The sequence below is a fragment of the Nomascus leucogenys genome, chromosome 18 (genome assembly GCF_006542625.1).
Source record: "Nomascus leucogenys isolate Asia chromosome 18, Asia_NLE_v1, whole genome shotgun sequence".
In the NCBI taxonomy this organism is placed as follows: Eukaryota; Metazoa; Chordata; class Mammalia; order Primates; family Hylobatidae; genus Nomascus; species Nomascus leucogenys.
The window spans coordinates 57,778,449-57,797,911 of record NC_044398.1 but is presented as its reverse complement, the minus strand read 5'-3'; the positions used below and the strand labels follow the sequence as shown (position 1 = coordinate 57,797,911).

At 39.9% G+C, this 19,463-nt stretch overlaps 1 protein-coding gene and 1 pseudogene across 1 annotated transcript in view; both read left to right on the top strand.

Annotated features, from left to right (window-relative positions):
• KIAA1217 (KIAA1217 ortholog) overlaps window positions 1–19,463 on the top strand; it is an 872,441-nt gene that overhangs the window by 456,270 nt on the left and 396,708 nt on the right. The gene's annotated exons all lie outside the window — the stretch shown is intronic.
• Window positions 18,067–19,022, top strand: LOC100594260 (annotated as a pseudogene).

Here is a 19,463-nt window from a genome sequence, read left to right as displayed (position 1 = left end):
TAATGTATACAGTAGTCCCCACTTATCCATGGGGAAAATATTCCAAGACCCTCAGTGAATGCCTGAAACCATAGATAGTACCAAGTCCTATATATACTACGTTTTTTCCTATACTATGTTTTTATACCTATGATAAAGCTTAATTTTTACATTTGGCACAGTAAGTGATTGATAACAGTAACTAGTAGTAAAATCAAGCAAATATAACAATATACTTCACAATTTTATGAATAGATTTGTTCTTCCCATAGATCTTGGCAACCTCAGAATACTTTTTTTTTCTTTTTCCTTATCAAATTGAGAACTTTTGCCTTTTCACCTAAAGAAATCACTTTATGGCAATGAGCCAGGCGCAGTAGCTCACACCTGTAATCCCAGCACTTTGGGAGGCCGAGGTGGGTGGATCACGAGGTCAGGAGATCGAGACCATCCTGGCTAACATGGTGAAACCCCGTCTCTACTAAAAATACAAAAAGATTAGCGGGGTGAGGTGGCAGGCACCTGTAGTCCTAGCTACTCCGGAGGCTGAGGCAGGAGAATGGCGTGAACCTGGGAGGCAGAGCTTGCAGTGAGCTGAAATCGCGCCACTGCACTCCAGCCTGGGCAACAGACCAAGACTCCATCTCAAAAAGAAAACAAAAAAAGAAATCAGTTTATGGCTCCTTTTTGGCATATCCAAATTGTCGGCAACACTTTTCCTGCCCTTTAGGGCCAGTATGAAGTAAAATAAGCTTGAACCCAAGCACTATGATACCTATACCATGACAGTTGATCTGATAACCCAGACAGCTCCTAAGTGACTGCGGGTGAGTAACTTAGGGTAGATCCTCTGAACAAAGGGATGATTCTTGTCCTGGGTGGAACGAAGCAGGACTGCATGAGATTTCATCACACCACTCAGAATGGCGCACACTTTAAAACTTAGGAATCATTTATTTCTAGAATTTTCCATTTAATATTTTTGAACTGAGGTTAATTGAAACATTGGAAAGCAAAATTGCAGATAAGGAGGGGCTGCTGTATATACATTATCTAAAGGCCGTGCTTGACATACCTTTAGTAGTTGCTGAACATTACCTCTTATTAGAATTTGCAAATAGTGATCCTATTGTCTCCTTTCCAATCATTATATCTCACTTCTGTATCATGTCTTATTGCATTGTCAACAGTGTCTAAAACAATATTAAATAATAATTATGGTGCAAGTCCTATTCTGGATAAGAGTAAAGGCACCGTGTCTCTCCCATTGAATGCAACTGAAAAGCCTGGACAGAATGCATGAAACAACTCTTTGAAGACTGAAAAGTCTTTTGGGGTAGAAGACTAGAATTCAAAGTACCATTGAAATGGCAATGAGTTTACTTTCTTTCCTCCAGCATCTCCCAGACTCAGCTCAAAAGGGCATTGGTGCCAATAGAGACACCCTAAGGAGAATCCACTTATTTCTGGCTCAAGGAGCAAAAAGGAGTCTCTTAATGCTCAGAGAAAAAATAAAACCCCCCATTTCTCTCTCTTTTCCTTTTCTCTGTTCTTTGAAGAAGGAGAATGTTCCCCTCCAATCCTTCAATCAAAGGAACTGTGCTTCTAAGAACCTGGGGCAAGTGCCTGATGGTTTCATTTCCTTTCTCTCTCTCCATTTTCCTACCACTTGGACTCAGACACAGTGTAATCACAAGAAATATGCCATAGCAGCAGAATAAATAAAGTCTCAGATTCTTTGAAAGCCTCAGGGAACGAAAAAGGACTATGTTGCAGAGATATTGCAGAAAAGGAGGAGCGTAGGAAGGCAATCACTTAAAGTTGTGTATGAACTCCTGGGCCCACCCCTAAATGGTGTGTGCTTGGTTCTGACCCTAACCAGCATGCATCAGTCCTTGAGAACTGAACTATGAGAATGGCCACCGGATGAAGATCACACTGGACACAGGAAGGTGCAAACAGCACTCCAAAGGCTTTGAAATCATGAACAATTAAATTCACATTGGAATCACGAACCGTAGATAAGGCTGGTCAGAACCGGCAGCCTGAACCCAACCAGGTCATATATGAACACCTGCTGGCACCTTGATCTTGGACTTCCCAACCTTCAGAACTGTGAGACATAAATTTCTATTGTTTTTTTTTTAGTGTTTTTTATGTGTTTTGTGTTTTAAATTTTATTTTTCAGCCTCAATATATTACCACATTGTAAATTTTTGTTGTTTATAAGTTACCCAGTCTATGGAATTCGATTATAGCGGCCCAAACAGGTAAAGACACCAATATATCCAAAATATTAGTTCATCATATAATCAATATTTTTAAATGTTAATGAGATTTTTTTTGTTTTTTTTTCTTTCTATTAAGTCTTCAAAATCCAGTGTGCATTTTATACTTACAGCACAGTTCAATTCAGGCGTTAGATTTTCATCAGAAATACCTGATATGTATTTAGATTTCATAAAATTTACAATTGAAGAAAAGTGGATTCACATACTCAAGTTGTTCCAAACATACCTGCAAGTTTTCCAGTTAGTGAATCAAGTATCAATTTAAGTTTATAAATTGAGGGGCCTAGGTGATGTGTTCCTGATCTAATCGTTTGTGGCTCTACTTTTTGTTAAATTATATGATTTATTGTTCTTAAGCATTATCTTCCTATAGGTAAGATAGTGCCAAGGCAGTGTCTTGGTATAGATAAGTTGGTTTCCTTGTGTCTAGAAAGATGAGAAGAGAAACCAGTGGGTACAGAATAGCTGGAGAAAGAAGGAAGATGGACCTATTGGGTCCAATCCACACTATTAGAGTGATGAGTGCACTAAAATCCCAGACTTCACCATTATGCGATACATCCACATAACAAAACTGTACTTATACCCCTTGAATCTATAAAAAAAACTTTTAATTTAAAAAAGGATAAAGATAGACGATGCTAAGAGCTATTTTTAGAAAGACAGATGAGAGGAAAGAGAGTTGCTGTCAACCTTGGACATTGTCGAGAATTTGAGAAGGATAAACCAGCCTGGCCGCCCTTGGTGTCATGTGACCAAGAACTGTTACTGAGAAACATCACTGTTGTCCCTGTAGGTTTAATACAAAAAGTGACTGAAAGACAAAATCTGAGTACTGTTCTTGATAATAAAAGACAGGCAGATATATCAGGAAGAGGAAAGGAATTTACTACCACTGTCAAAGACCAAGACTGCAATAATCCACAGCAGGGGGAAAAACATTAATCCATACCATGCTGAAATTGTTTTCTTATACCCTTAAAAAGCAGAAAGGCAGAGAGGACAAATAGCAGTGAGTAATTTACTGGTTGTCTCAGGTAGATTCTTTAAGGTTACAAGGAGCAGAGAGGTGTAGTTTACCTTAGTTGAAAGTTAAAATTTAAATAGACAAAAGAGGAGGGACATGTCTCCATTTCTGCATAGAAATCTCATGGAACAGAAAAGCCATTCAGGATGCAGCTGTAATTCCAGAGACTCTCTGGACACCACAGCTGCAGTGATCCACTCAAGTTGTTATCCCCTCAGCAAGCAGTATCCATTTCTTCTTCTTTTTTTTTTTTTTTTTTTTTGAGATGGAGTCTCGCTCCGTTGTCCAGGCTGGAGTGGCATGATCTCAACTCACTGTAACCTCTGCCTCCCATGTTCAAGTGATTCTCCTGCCTCAGCCTCCCAAGTAGCTAGGATTACAGGCATGTGCCACCACACCCAGCTAATTTTTGTGTTTTTAGTAGAGACAGGGTTTCACCATGTTGGCCAGGCTGGTCTTGAACTCCTGACCTCAGGTGATCCACCCACCTCGGCCTCCCAAAGTGCTGGGATTACAGGCATGAGCCACCAGGCCCGACCTAGTATTCACTTTTTCTAAACCTGTGCCCCACCATTTTGGGGCTAAGCTAAATTCTGCTTCTGCTTCTACTTATTTGTGCCGCCATAACTTATTATCTAGCTAATCTGCCCAGCGTATCCCATATTCAGTCTCACTGAGAACCAGGGTGTGATTGGTTTTACTGGTCACCACTGAGACAGGGCAGCCTTATTGACATATCTGGCCTCCCCCTATGCTAGCAGCAGACTTTTTGATTGGGGCTCATTCCTGATAAAAAAACAAAAAACAAAAAACAGTTCTGGCCAGGACAGCAGGATCATATGGTGCCAGGCATCTGACCTAGAGATCCATCGGTTTTATCAGAAGAGAGTTGTGGGCATGGCAGACACTCAATGAATCATGGACTTCTCAGCTGATTTAGGGTCAAGTCTGTAACCCAACTCTGTAAAAATGAATGTGCATGTTTATTATCTGCAGTATTAGACTGAACTTAAATCTACATAATCTAGATAGAAAAGTGAGAGGAAAAAGAACCCCAGTAATAAATAGGATAAATAGAATTAAGTTGATCAAAAAGTTTTATTACAAGAATGATTTTGTGTTTATTCATATGTCCGTTCCAATCTTAAAAGCATTTTTCAATATTCAATGAGGGGCTACCTTCTCAATGTTTGAATCTCATTTTAAATTATCTAAGACACATTAGCAATTCGGAAGCTTTTCATTGATTAACATTTGGAAACTGAGCAAAAGAATATTTGCATGTCATCTTGTAGAGCAAAGGGCAGAGGGAAATAGAAGAGCAGATATTGAGCAAAAATTAATGTAGAGTAAACTCTACTAAGGAAAGAAGGGGTGCATGTTTTAAAATGCGTTTATAAGGCACACACATCTGCTTTGCCCTCATGCTTTCATGGTTGATTGCAAAGACAAGAGGGGTAACTATTATTGACTTAATTTTGTGATTCCTGCAAATTCCCAAAGGGAAAGTAATCTAACATGACTAATTTTTTAAAGTGAGAAATTAGGGAATCCTGCTATAAGGACCACCGGCTTGAAGCAGGGTGTGCAATCAGTACCTTTGCTGAACAGATAGGAAGGAGATGATACATTTTTAAAACATGCCTTTTTATAGATCTGAACTTGAAATGGCAGGATCTGGAGTACAATGGCAGATCAAATATCTTTAGGACAATTTCCTATGCTCCTGCTATTTTTAGGTGTTTTACCCTGGCTTCTTCCTTAAGTCCCCCTAGCCTGCCTTTTATTGTTCTCCAAGTTACTCAGTATCTCTGCTTTTCTCTTGTTAGCCCCACATTTCTCCCTCCCCTCACATTCTTGATAATTTGTATATCCTGCTTCTCTGTCCAGTTTTCTAATCCTAGACAAAGAGTTATTTACAATTGCCAAATGGTCACAATGGTTTTGTAAACAGGGCATTTATTTGAGTTAATGATTATCATCTTATTTGGGTTTTCATTATAGATCAAAGAACACTTTGGAATTTGATTTAGGATGAGATTGAAATTCTTAGAGGTCCTGTTTTGGGGTTGCATAGAGAGAAGAATGCAAACAAAGTCTTCCTTGACAGGGGCCAGCTCTTAATAAGACACCTCCTCTGTGGTTCATACTTGTTATTCCTCTGACCCATTTCCCGCGGTCACACAAACAGGTCTTGAATTGCTCGAAAATCGGGATAACAATTTTAAGCAATCTGGTCAAGGACGACTTGTTCTGTTCCTTATTGTCTGTTTCACTCTGACTTGGAGGCTTTGCTCACAAACACATCCAGGGTTGATTATTGGAGATTAGTCAGAAGCTTAACTTATAACTAAGCATTGTACGCACCTGTGCATATGGACCTCTTATAAGAACTAGTCTAGCAGTTAATTGTTATCAAAGAATCATACAAATCAAACTTCAAGAAAGGCAAAGCCAGAAAATAAGTGTTTACTGAGCATATCAGTCAGGGTTCTCTAGAGGGACAGAACTAATAGGATAGATGTACATATGAAGGGGAGTTTGTTACAGAGTATTGACTTACACGATAACAAGGTGAAGTCCCATAATAGGCCATCTCCAAGCTGAGGAGCAGAGAAGCCAGTCCGAGTCCCAAAACCTCAAAAGTAGGGAAGCCGACAGTGCAGCCTTCAGTCTGTGGCCAAAGGCCCGAGAGCCCCTTGCAAACCACTGGTGTTAAGTCCAAGAGTCCAAAAGCTGAAAAACTTGGAGTCTGATGTTTGAGGGCAGGAAGCATTGAGCACGGAAGAAAGATGAAGGCCAGAAGACTCAACAATCAAGTCCTTCTACTCTCTTCTGCCCGCTTTATTCTAGCCATGCTGCCAGCTGATTAGATGGTGCCCATCCAGATTGAGGGTGGTTCTGCCTCTCCCAAGTCCATTGACTCAACTGTTAATCTCCTTTGGCAACACTCTCACAGACACACCCAGGAACAATACTTAGCATCCTTCAATCCAATGAAGTTGACACTCAATATTAACCACCACGCTGAGTAACCAGCCAAATAATGTCTTTTTTGGCTTTGTAAGAAACTTCACATGTACCTGATAAAAGGGAAAAAAGAACGTACTTGTAGTAAGGATCAACCGTTTCATATTGAATTAATCACATTTGCTCAGAAAGATACGAAAGGGTTACATAAATGATCTCCCTGCATGCTTTTCTTTGTATTTTTTTAGTTTCCCTCAAAGCATTTGGTCACCTGAAGAAACTTCAGAAGTTGCCCATTCTAAGTTTTTAAGTTATATGAAGCATATGAAGAAATATTCTCTTGATAAAGTTATTTTTACTATTTAATATCTGGAAGAGAATCCAGGCACCAGAGCCATCGATTTGATCTGCAGAGAAACTGAGTCATTAATTGGACACAATTTAATTATCATCAAGCATTTGTTAAGACCCTGATTGAAATGTCCAGCAAGCCAGCCTGGGCAACATGACGAAACCCCAGCTCTACAAAAAATACAAAAGTTAGCCAGGTATGGTGGAACACGCCTGTAGTCCCAGCTCAGGAGACGGAGGTAGGAGGATCACTTGAGCCCAGAAGGTCAAGGCTGCAGTAAGCGGTGGTCGCACCACTGCACACCAGCCGAAACGACACAGAGAAACCCTGTCTCAAAAAGAAAAAAAGAAAAAGAAAAAAGAAATGTCCAAGGAGAATGCAATAGGCCCAACCTTTGTCTGCTGTGCTGATGGAAGGAGACAGGCTAGGATAATCCACCTTTCCACCTCCCAAATGTCCCTCTACCCCATCTCCCAAAAATGGAGAGACAAAGCAGTCACAAAATAGGAGAGGAAGAGAAAGTCAAAAAGAAAGTCAACGAGGAAGTGTCTTGGAAAATATTTGGTGCTTCCAGAGAGATTTGAGCGTTGCTCCTATCTTCAACATCATGCTCTGTTACTCGCATATTTCCGTGTTTCTAAGAATCACTCAAGGAACATGTTTTTGTTTTTGTATTTGTTAAAAAAAAAAGTTTCCAGAGATTCTGATTCCAGTTCAAAATCCAAATGATGTGGTGAGGCCCCAGGATTTGCAGTTTTAATTACCCTTTCTCTGTGAATCTACAATGGTTTGGGTAATAGCTTCTGCTGGTTGATAAATACAGAACACATTGCTCTTTTCTACCATGTTTTCATTGCAGACATCAAAGAAGTCTTCTTATTTTCTTTTGACAGTTTGAAAATGTAATATTTTTATTTTTGCAGTTCAGTGGGGACAAGGGAGAGTGAAGAGTAGATTGTCTTTATTTCCCTAAACACATTTTGTTTCATAGGAAAAGAAAAACTCTTTTAAAGTGATCTATATTGTCAATGTTCAGAGAGCCTCTCCTAACCTCGAAAGCACCACTTTGAGAATTCTTTGAAGAGGCCGGTTAATATATCTGAGTTTTAGAGAGTAGATTGTCCAACAGATGTGCTATGTCTAAATTGTGGTAAAATAGCCACAATGTCAGAAATGTGTGCTGAGTAAAATCATTCAGTTATTTGAAAAATGAACTTTTGGCCAGGCACAGTGGCTCATGCCTGTAATCCCAACACTTTGGGAGGCCGAGGCTGGCGGATCATCTGAGGTCAGGGGTTTGAGACCAGCCTGGCCAACATGACAAAACCCAGTCTCCACTAAATTAGCCAGGTGTGGTGGCACGTGCCTGTAATCCCAACTACTCAGGAGGCTGATGCAGGAGAATCGCTTGAACCTGGGAGGCAGAGGTTGCAGTGACCCAAGATCACGCCACTGCACTCCAGCCTGGGCAACAAAGTGATACTCTGTCTCAAAAAAAAAAAAAAAAAAAAAAAAAAAAGAGAGAGAAAAGAAAAGAAAAATGAACTTTCTACTCTGTACCCAGATTCACATTTTCAATGATGTACTTTGCAAGATTCAAAATAAAAGCTATTACACCTAGTGCATGTATTACCAAACCACTGCTTTTTAAAATACGAGGTTAGAATATTGTTTTAAGTATGGTCACTTTTGAGCATATAAGTCCAAAAGAGGCAAAAGGTTTTTTCTCCTGTTTTCTAAAAATAAGTTGCCTTTGAATAAAAGCCATATATGGATATTTATCCCTAAAGAAGACTTTTTTTCTTGGTTTTAAATTACTGAAACTATTTTGCATTCTTAACTACTGCATTCATTACTATGAATAGATTTAAAATTTTTCTTGCACAAATTGAACCGAGTTTTATAGAACACTTATGTAGTATTATGTAGAAGAATTGCTACTTCTGATGCTCATCTTTTACATGTAAATAGAAAGATACAGTTTTGTAAAGCTAAAAAAAAAACCTGAAGTTAAGCTTAGTGTTTTTTTTTTTTTTTTTTTTCATTTACTTATTGATACAGTTTGAATGTTTGTTCCCGCCAAATCTCATGTTGAAATGTAATCCCCAGGGTTGGAGGTGGGGCCTGGTGGGAGGTGACTGGGTCGTGGGGGTGGATCCCCCATGAATAATTTGGTGCTATTCCCATGGTAATGATTGACTGAGTTATCGCTGTAAGTTCCCGTAAGAGTTGGTTGTTTAAGGGTGCTTAACACTGCCTCCTCACTCTCTTCTTGCGCCCTCTGTCATCACGTGATATGCCGGCTTCCCCTGTGCCTTCTGCCTTGATTGTAAGCTTCCTGAGGCCTCACCAGAAGCCTCACAGATACTGGTGCTGTGCTTGTACAGCTTGCAGAACCATGACCCAAATAAGCCCTCTGTTTTTTTACAAATTACCCAGTCTCAAGTATTCCTTTATGGCAATGCAAAATGGATTAACACACATCTTTGTTTTGGGGAAAGATAGATGTATATTATTTTTAATCTGAATATATGTTTCTGTTTCTATACAATATTCATTCCTGATCTTCAGATCTTAATCCATGTTACATATCTTAAAATGATATGGAAACTTCTGTGAGTTTTTTACTTTTTTTGACTACAGATAAGCTCATTCTGTGTTGAGGTGAGAATCTTGGTGTTGGCCTGACTGCTGTTTACTGCCTGACATCCCATTCCCTATGGAATCATAGTTAAAGTTTCCTGAATTTTACAGAAATATATGAATTATTTGATAGAACTGACAGTTTATGGAAGAGTATAATATAAACAACAATTTTTTTCCTCCTCAAGAACAGTATTTTTTTTTTTTTTAAGGCAGAGTCTCACTGTGTCACCCAGGCTGGAATGCAGTTGCACGATCTCTGCTCACTAAAACCTCTGCCTCCCGGGTTTAAGCAATTCTCCTGCCTCAGCCTCCCAAGTAGCTGGGATTACAGGTGTTTGCCACCATGCCCAGCTAATTTTTTTTTGTACTTTTAGTAGAGATGGGTTTCACCCATGTTGACCCGGCTGGTCTCAAACTCCTGACCTCGAGGGATCTGCCCACCACGGCCTCCCAAAGTGTTGGGATTACAGGCATGAACCTCCATGCCTGGCCCTATTTTTTTAATGTAAGAAAATAGAGGCAGCTTGTTCATAAACAGGCATCAGATGTTGTGTGTGTGCATCTGAAGTGGCTAGAAATAAGAAAAAATCATAGACAAATTTGTATTTTAAATAAAACTAAAAATGGGAGAAGGATGAAGGGAAGTTAAGGAGTGCACAAATACAGTTAGCTAGAAGGAATACGATCTAGTACTCAATAGTACAGAAGAGAAGTTATAGTAAATAATTTATATTTCAAAATAGCTACAAGATATGTTTGTGATGTTCCCAACACAAAAGAGATAAATATTTGAGGTGATGCATATCCCAGTTACCCTGATTTAATCATTACACATTGTATACATATATCAAAATATCACAATACCCCCAAAATAAGTGCAACTATTATATAGCAAGTGTTTTTCTTTAAAAAAAAAAAAAAGAAGCAATAAGAACCAGAAGACAATAAAATGATATAAAATTGAGCCAGATGTGAAAGGAAAAACAGTAAAGCTTAAAACAGAACTAAAAGATATTCTGTATTTTTCTTTTTTCTTTTTTCTTTTTCTTTTTTTGAGATGGAGTTAAACTTTTGTTGCCCAGGCTGGAGTGCAATGGCGCCATCTCAGCTCACTGCAACCTCTATCTCCTGGGTTCAAGTGATTCTCCTCCCTTAGCCTTCCGAGTAGCTGGAAATACAGGCGCACGCCACCATGCCTGGATAATTTTGTATTTTTAGTAGAGATGGGGTTTCACCATGTTGGCCAGGCTGGTCTTGAACTCCTGACTTCATGATCCGCCCACCTCAGCCTCCCAAAGTGCTGGGATTACAGGTGTGAGCCACTGTGCCTAGCTTGTTACAAGGCAGTAAGACCTTGTCAACCAGTGTGACCATATTTAAAAAAAGAACCATCATTGAGAATCCTTTTAAGAGAATGATCATCTTACCTTCATACCTCCAGAGACTGGTCTGATTCTATCTCACTGTGCAGTGTGGGCCAGACAAGAGAAGGTCTGCAGGAGCAGAAGGGTTTGTTTTGAAGCCATCCTGGAGGAGTCCTGATTTCCAAGCCTACCATTCCCTCCCTCCCTTCTGCTATTCTTTGAATTGTCCTGATAGAGTTTAAGTATTAGAGCTCTCACTTGTCAGGCCAGAAATCAAAATAAATTGGCTTGGGGTAGGAATTTATAGATAATCAATTGGATATGCAGTAAAATAGCCAAGGACATATCAGCATCAGGCATGGCTGCATCCGGGATCCCTGAAGTCCTCATTAGGAATCTCCCCTCCTCCCACCATCTCTAGCTTCTGTGTGGCTTCCTTCTCAGTAGCTGAATTATCTGATAGAGCTGAAGTTCATTAAAGAGCATAATTTTCCCATGACAGTCTCGATCACTAGAACTGAAGAGGATTAGTTATCCTTCCCCAGGGGGTACGGAGGCAACATGCTCCTGGCTGTCATCCTTGAAAATTCCAGTTCACATCTGAAATGGAAGGGAATGTTATCCTAAGTGGCCAGGAGTAGGATATGCCTGAGAGTGAGACTTAGGGGGCTAGAGAAGCTGAAATCTGACTCCCGTTCTGGGAGACAAAGCTGGAGGAACAGAGTGCAGGTGTGCTAGGAGCTGAGCAGGGAACCATAGTAGAGTCAGGGGCGGGAGGCGCATCTGAGCCAATTGCTGCAAGTAAGTATAGGAATGTGCGCTTCTCCTGTTGTTCGTTTACTTTTTGGTTGTAGAGGGTGGGGGAAGAACTTATTAAAGCCAGACATCACATGCTTCATTTCACAGTAGTTGGGCTGCTTGGACTGAATTTCACATATTTTATCTCATTGAATCTTTATTTTAAAAATTTGGAGTCAGCAACTGTCATGATTAAGGATAAGGAGACTGAGGCTTTAAGAGGCTAAGAAACTAACCCATGGGCACTTATGCTGGGCAGGCATAGAAGCTGACCAGAGGAGAGATTTTCCTGGAGTTCATTCACTGAGTATCTAGCATGCATCGGGCATGGTTCAAGGTTCTATGACAGGCGCTGGAGGAAGGATGTTCCAGCCACATCATACACGGTGTTGTAGGAATTAATGTACTCTAGGTATGTGTGTGCTTCAGAGTTGATTCGTAAGAATTCAGAAGCACTTTGGGAGGCCGAGGCGGGCGGATCACGAGGTCAGGAGATCGAGACCACGGTGAAACCCCGTCTCTACTAAAAATACAAAAAATTAGCCGGGCGTGGTGGCGGGCACCTGTAGTCCCAGCTACTCGGAGAGGCTGAGGCAGGAGAATGGCGTGAACCCGGGAGGCGGAGCTTGCAGTGAGCTGAGATTGCACCACTGCACTCCAGCCTGGGCGACAGAGCGAGACTCCGTCTCACAAAAAAAAAAAAAAAAAAAAAAAGAATTCAGAAGGACTTGAGGTCTCTCTGGAGAGAGAATGCTCTCTTAGCTCAAGAAAGAGTATGGCTGCCTTCCTCCCTGCTGAAGTCCCTCCCTGAATTTTGCTGAGTGGTAACACAGAAGGCCCCTTGCTAGATGCACCACTGGCTCTTTGTGTTACTTTATTAGAGAATCATAGCCTTTTACAGCTACATAGACTTAGGGGGAGGATTTAACCAATCCCCTCACTTTACAGGTTAGAGAACTGAGGGCCAGATGGGATGAGTGGTTTACCCAAGATCACACAGCTGGTTAGTGGCAAAGCTATGATATGAATCTCATCTAATTCCAAATCGTATCTATGCTCTATCTATACTCTTCCCAACCATTTAAGTTTCATGTTTGAATATCCAAAGGTGAGTTTCTTATTATTAACCAGAGTAGTTAAGTTTTGTGACCATAGGTCAGACCTAGCATTCTAGTTTTCCTTCCTCCCTTCCCCCCTCCCTCCCTCCCTGCATGGCTGTCTCCTTCTTTTTAGCCTCCACTATCTTAAGAATGCTTTGGTTCTTAGATATGGGCAATAACCTCTCTCTTTTTCTGTAGCTCAGCATTTAGTATTCATGCAGCGAGCATATGATTTTTTTCCTGATGTAGTTTTATGTATTTTAAACTCTGGTTTGACTAGTCTACATTTGCTGTAAATGCCCAGATTGCAAATGGTAGTAACGTGCTATAAAAATAAAATGTTCTTATTGTAGTAAATATCCACAGATACAGAATGAGCGCCTGTTTTATCTCCATTTCCTTTCCTTCTCATTTACTGGCTAAGTACTTAGCCTTTTAAAAACCTTTCCGTGTGAATCAGTATGTAAAATATTTGTCACGTGTCCAAACTGCAAGTTAATGAATTACAAAATATTCTTATTTTGTGAAATAGCGTTTTATCTCTTTATGCATGAAGTACACAGAAAGAGGCAGTGGCTTTAAATGTGATGATGGTCTTGACAAAGCAGAGATTATGTTACTTCTGCGAGATTTCTAAATCTCCCTCTATTTCCATTAATTCTCTCTTTGGACTAAATAGGGCAGAACATATTACATCTTTTCTATCCATTGTCTAACACGTAAATAAACTTTACTATCTTGTACTTTCTATTCCCTTAAAAAAATCAAACTCTTTGTAAAGAAAGATTGTGCTGATTTATTTTAAAAGCAACACTAAATCTTTCACTATAAAGGGAAAACTCTAAGGTTGAATTTTCTTCTTACTAAAAACAATCTGCTCCTAGATATGGTGGAATGCTTGCTTTAATCAGGAATACATAAGTCTCAAATGACTAACATAGAAGAGCAACAAAATCCACTCATTCTGAAGTTAAGAATAAATGTAATAACAGTCTTGTGTGCAACAAAATCCTAAAAAGTCTGCAAGAAGAACCTATTCAGAACAGTGCCTGCTGGGTGCAAATCCTCTGTTCTCCAGCTTTAGAGCCTACTGTCAAATTCATGAACTACTAGCCTTAGGTCAGTTTGCCCATCACAGGACTTCTGTCCTTTTTACCATGAAGTCTGGCTGTGGGGCTGTCTGTTTCGCTCCTGCGTTGATTGGCTACAGCTGGTCTTGGAAGCAAATAACCCTTCATATAACATTAAGGGTTGCAAATTCCTACACCCTAGGATTCACCAACAGCTGAGACAGCAGCCGGGAAAGGTTAGTTTATACTTCTGAGGGTAAGAACACCACTTGTGGTTATGTCTGTCTGGAATCTTATTCTGTGTTTTCGAGAGACATTTAGCTCTAAACATTGGAAGTAATAAAAACATGTTCTGTGGTTACATGGTACCATATGTCTTTCAGAAGGCACTTGGAGCTTTACACATTTGATCTAACTCATTTTTATTTCACCTTGGTTTTAAGAAGGTACCTTGTGTAACTTCGTTCTTACTAATGTACGCATACACATAATTTATAGAGAGCCGGAGAGTGAGCTACTAAGGTTTTAAGCAGCCTATTATAATCCAGTCAAGGCTGAGAGTTGAATGAATTCCACTGACCTGTATATTGTTCTCAAACTTCTGTTATCTCTTTGCTAGATCACTGCTTTCTCATTAAAGGCATTGTTATTGAATTATAGTAATGGAAGTTTCGGGGCTTTGGAAGCAGTTAACCTAAGTGTCATTCCTGGGCCGGTGACTCTTAGTTGTATGATATACAGCTTCCCATCAAAGCCTTAGTTTGTTCATCTTTTTGGTATTTTTAAAAAGATAATTCCCCCCAGGCTTATGCCTGTAATCTCAGCACTTTGGGAGGGTGAGGCAGGAGGATCACTTGAGCCCAGGAGTTCAAGACCAACCTGGGCAACAGAGTAAGACTCTGTCTCTACAAAAAATAATTAAAAAAAAAAAGTAGCCAGATGTGGTGACACACGCCTGTGTCCCAGCTTCTCAGGAGGCTGAGGTACGAGGATTGCTTGAGCCTAGGATTTTGAGGCTGCAATGAGATGTGATAACGCCACTGCACTCCAGCCTGGCTGACAGAGTGAGACTCTGTCTAAAAGAAAATAAAAATAAAAATAATAATGAAGAGGATAATTCCTACTTCCTGACTTATTGGAAGGATTAAATAAGATAATATAAAAGCACTTAGCGCATTGTGTGATGCTGCATACATGAAGTACCTGGAGTGGCCAAATTCATAGAGATAGAAAGTAGAGAGGAGAGGCCGAGCACGGTGACTCACACCTATAATCCCAACACTTTCGGAGGCTGAGGCAAGTGGATCACCTTAGGTCAGGAGTTTGAGACCTTCCTGGCCAAAATGGTGAAATCCTGTCTCTACTAAAAAATACAAAAATTAGCTGGGCATGGTTGTGTGTGCCTGTAGTCCCAGCTACTTGGGGAATATTTTATTTCCCATTCTCTGAAGTTATCTAATCAGAATAGAGAATACTCCTTGAGGCAGGAGAATTGCTTTCACCTGGGAGGCAAAGGTTGCAGTGAGCCAAGATTGCACCCCTGCACTCCAGCCTGGGCAACAGAGTGAGAGTCCATGTCAAAAAAAAAAAAAAAAAAAAGGAAAGTAGAGGGGTGGTAACCAGGTGTCTGGGGAAAAGAGAATGGGGAGTTAGTGTTTAATGCATACAGAGTTCCAGTGTTGCAAGATAAAAAGAGTTCTGGAGATAGGTGATGGCGATGTTTGCAGATCAGTGTGAAAGTACTTAAGGCACTGCACTGTATGCTTAAAAATGATTACGATGATAAATGTTATGGTATATATATTTTACCACAATAATTTTTTTAAACACTTAGTGCACTCCCAAACAACTCCTATTAACCTGCTCCTGCCTCCTTTCCTTTTTGCCCTTGACAAATGGCTGTCCGTAACTGGAGATAGGATCAGGGGTTATCTGAAACTCTCTGAGCTGGGAAACTTGGATAGATCCACAGAACCCTAGTTAGTGGTGCTGGATCCACAGTTGAGAAATGACAAGTACTTAGAGAACATCTAAGTTCCACATATTCATATTATACACAAGAAAACTGAGGTCTGGAGGAATTGAATGATTTGCCTAAAATGACACAGCAAATCAATGGCATAGCTGGAACCAAGACCCAAGATTACTAATTTTGAGTCCAATTTGCTTCTCAAAAAATGTTGGGGGCCAGGTGCAGTGGCTCATGCCTATAATCCCAGCACTTTAGGAGGCTGAGGTGGGCGGATCACCTGAGGTCAGGAGTTCAAGACCAGCCTGGCCAACATGATGAAACCCTGTCTCTACTAAAAAATACAAAAATTAACTGGGCTGATGGTGGGCACCTGTAATCTCAGCTACTCAGGAGGCTGAGGCAGGGAGAATTGCTTGAACATGGGAGGCGGAAGTTGCAGTGAGCCAAGATCAAGCCACTGCACTCTAGACTGGGTAATACAGCAAGACTCTGTCTTGGAATAAAAAAAATATTGGGTTTGCAACTATCTCTGGGGATCATTTGGGCCACTCTGTGACCTGAAGTTGAGCTAAGAGTTTATTCTGATTAGATAACTTCAGAGACTGGGAAATAAAATATTCCCTTGACAAGCAGTTGTTTTACATAGCTTATTTGAAGTATAAATGCACACATTTATACCTTTAGTACCTGAACCCATTTAAATTTTCCCATTTGTTAAACCTCAACATATGTATATATCATGAAACTATCACCACAGTCAAAATAATGACAAATCCATCACCCATTTTTAATGTTTTTCTCCATCATACCTCATCACCAGGCCATCAACTGATCTGTGTTCTGTTACTACAAATTAGCTTGCATTTTCTAGAGTAAATGGTATCATACATACTCCATTTTTGTCTCCCTTTTTCAACCAGCATAATTATTTTGAGATTCATCTACATTTTTCGGGGATCAATAATTCATTTCTTTTTACTGTTGAATAGTAGCCTATTGTTTGGATATGCCATGATCTGTTTATCCATTTCACTTTTGACGTATATTTGGTTTGTTTCCAGTTTGGGGCTATTGCAAATAAAGCCAATATGAACATTCACATAAAGTTTCTATATGGAGATAGAATTCTGTATTAACCATGTGTTTCTGATATTTTGACATTTGAAACCTTGCTGATCTTAGAGACATTGCCTCTCCCAGGGTAAGCCAGTTCCTAAAGGTAACAAGACTCACCTGCCAACATCACTTTTCTACGTAAACTAACCAGTCCAGAGCCTGGAATTCCCCACTGCCTCTTTGATCAGACTCTTACACTCTGGGCCACTGTCCACCTTCCCTAATCACCCCAGGGCTGAGTACCAAAAAACTAGGGGCAATCTCTACACCCTGGAGCCGGCTGAAACTATTCAAACTAGCCAGTCCTAAGCTCATTTATTCTTATCCTGCCTCACACATTCCTTCCTGCAGAAACCAGATAAAGGCTCATGTTTTCCCCTGGCTCTTTTTACTCAGGACTGACATGGTGCTTGCTCATGTGGCCTCTTTGAGTGCCATGCCTCCCATTTCTAGGGAACTGTGAGTAAAACAACTTCCTTCACAACAATCATTTCTGTGTCTGCATGTCTTAACATACCTGATTAAAGCACATCTCAAGTACACTTTTAAACATTCATTTTTCTTGAATAAATCCTAGGAATGGAATTCCTGGATCATATAGTTAAGTATGTGTTTCAGTTTTTAAGAAACTACCAAACTGTTGCCCAAAGTGCTTGTCCATTTCACATTCTTAGCAATAGCATATGAAAGTACCAGTTGTTCTACTTCCTTACCAGCCTTTGATATGATTAGTCTTTTTAATTTTAGCCATTCTAAGGCTACAGTCTCATTAATTTGCATGCCCTTAATGAACAATTTTGTTGAATATTTTTTGTGTGCTAATTTGCCATCCTTTTATCTTTCAGGTGTATCCATAGAAATCCCTTGTATACTTCTTTATTGGGTTGCTTGTTTTCTTATTGTTGAAATTTGAAAGCTCTTTCTCTATTCTAGATACAAGTCCTTTATCAGATGTATGTTTTGCAAAGAATTTCCCCCAGTCTGTGGCTTGTCTTCTTGTTCTCTTAACAGTGTCTTTTAGAGAGCAGAAGTTTTACATTTTGATGAAGCCAATTTGTTCTTTTATGGATTTTGGTTTTGGCATCATATCTAGGAAATCTTTCCTTGACCCAAGGTCACAAAGATTTTCTCCCCTGTTTTCTTCTAGTATACCCGGGATTTGTAAAGCTATATCTGGAAGAAGATACAAGGATGGCAAATTAGCACACAAAAAGAATTTTCAACATAATTGTTTATTAAGGGAATGCAAATTAATGAGATTATAACTCTCAGTACGGCTAAAATTAAAAAGACTGATTATACCAAGTGTTGGTGACGAAGTAGAGCAACTGGTACTCTCGTATGCTATTTCTGAGAATATAAAATAGAAGTTGCTGACGCAATGGCAGCCTTTGCCATGGAACTCCAGGCACCCGCATTAGGATCTGAACCGATGATGCTGGCTTCATCTCCAAAGCCAGGAGTTAATGCCCAGTTCTAACCTGGATTTTGAATGCGGAATTTGCCAGCTCTGGTGACTCCTCAGCCTCAATCAATTAGTGGCCCTTTGATAGGAGTAATGGAAATGAGATCACCTTTACTCGCAGGTGGGTCACCACCACAACCAGTTGTACTAGCTCAGAAAGATAAAAGTGGCGCTCCACAAGTTAGAAGTATATATGATGACATTTCTAGCCTGGGACTTGGATCAACACCTTTAACTTCAAGAAGACAGCCAGACATTTCATAATGCAGAGTTCTCTTACTGGAGTTACATCGACTCCTGGAACAGGGCAAAGTATGTTTAGTCCAGCAAATATCGGTCAGCCATGAAAGATGACATTATCTCCTTCCCAGTTGGATTCTTTTTATACTCAAGGAGATTCTTTGACTTCAGAAGATCACCTTGATGACACTTGGGTGACTGTGTTTGGGTTTTCTCAAGCCTCTGCTTCCTACATATTATTACAATTTGCACAGTATGGGAATATCTTAAAACACGTGATGTCTAACACAGGAAATTGACTGTATATTCATTATCAGTCTAAACTGCAGGCTTGGAAAGCCTTAACCAAAGATGGGAGGATTTTTAGAGAATTCATCGTGATTGGTGTAAAACCCTGTATTGACTAAAGTGTAATGGGAAGCACTGACAGACATGTTTATCATCTCCATCTTTCGCCTTTACACCACCAATCAAAACTTTAGGTACTCCAGCACAACCTAGAAGTACTCCTAGGATTTCTGCCATGAGACCTCTTGCTACAGCATACTAAGCTTCTACTGGTGATTATCAGGTTATTTCTGACAAATGAAAATCTTGTATCCAAAGCAATGGAGTACATGTCCGGCCAGTAATAGAAGACCAAGGAGGAGGTTGCTACACTAAAACAGAGTTAGCAGAGTGCTGCTGGTTCCTTCGGTTAGTTATATAACCGTTCCTGCAGTATTGGATAGTTATCTCATACTTCTTTTAGGAAGAAGCCTTTTTCATTAAGGATACAGCCTATTTGTGGCTCGCACTTTAAAAGATGCTTGAGATACATTTTAAAGAAAACTAAAAATCCCTGTAAATAGAATTTTGTGCTTTCTGTAACAGTGCATGCTTCAACACAGAAAACTCAGCATTGATTATTGTAAATTAAGTAACTGAAATTCTGGTGAGACTTCATAGTTTTCATGAGAAGGTGGGGGTGAATTTCCTGAAGGGGGACTATAGTTATTTCTACCAAGACACAAAGATTATAATTAGCAATTTGAATTATGGTGTTTTAATTTAGATAGTATTTAATATTTTAA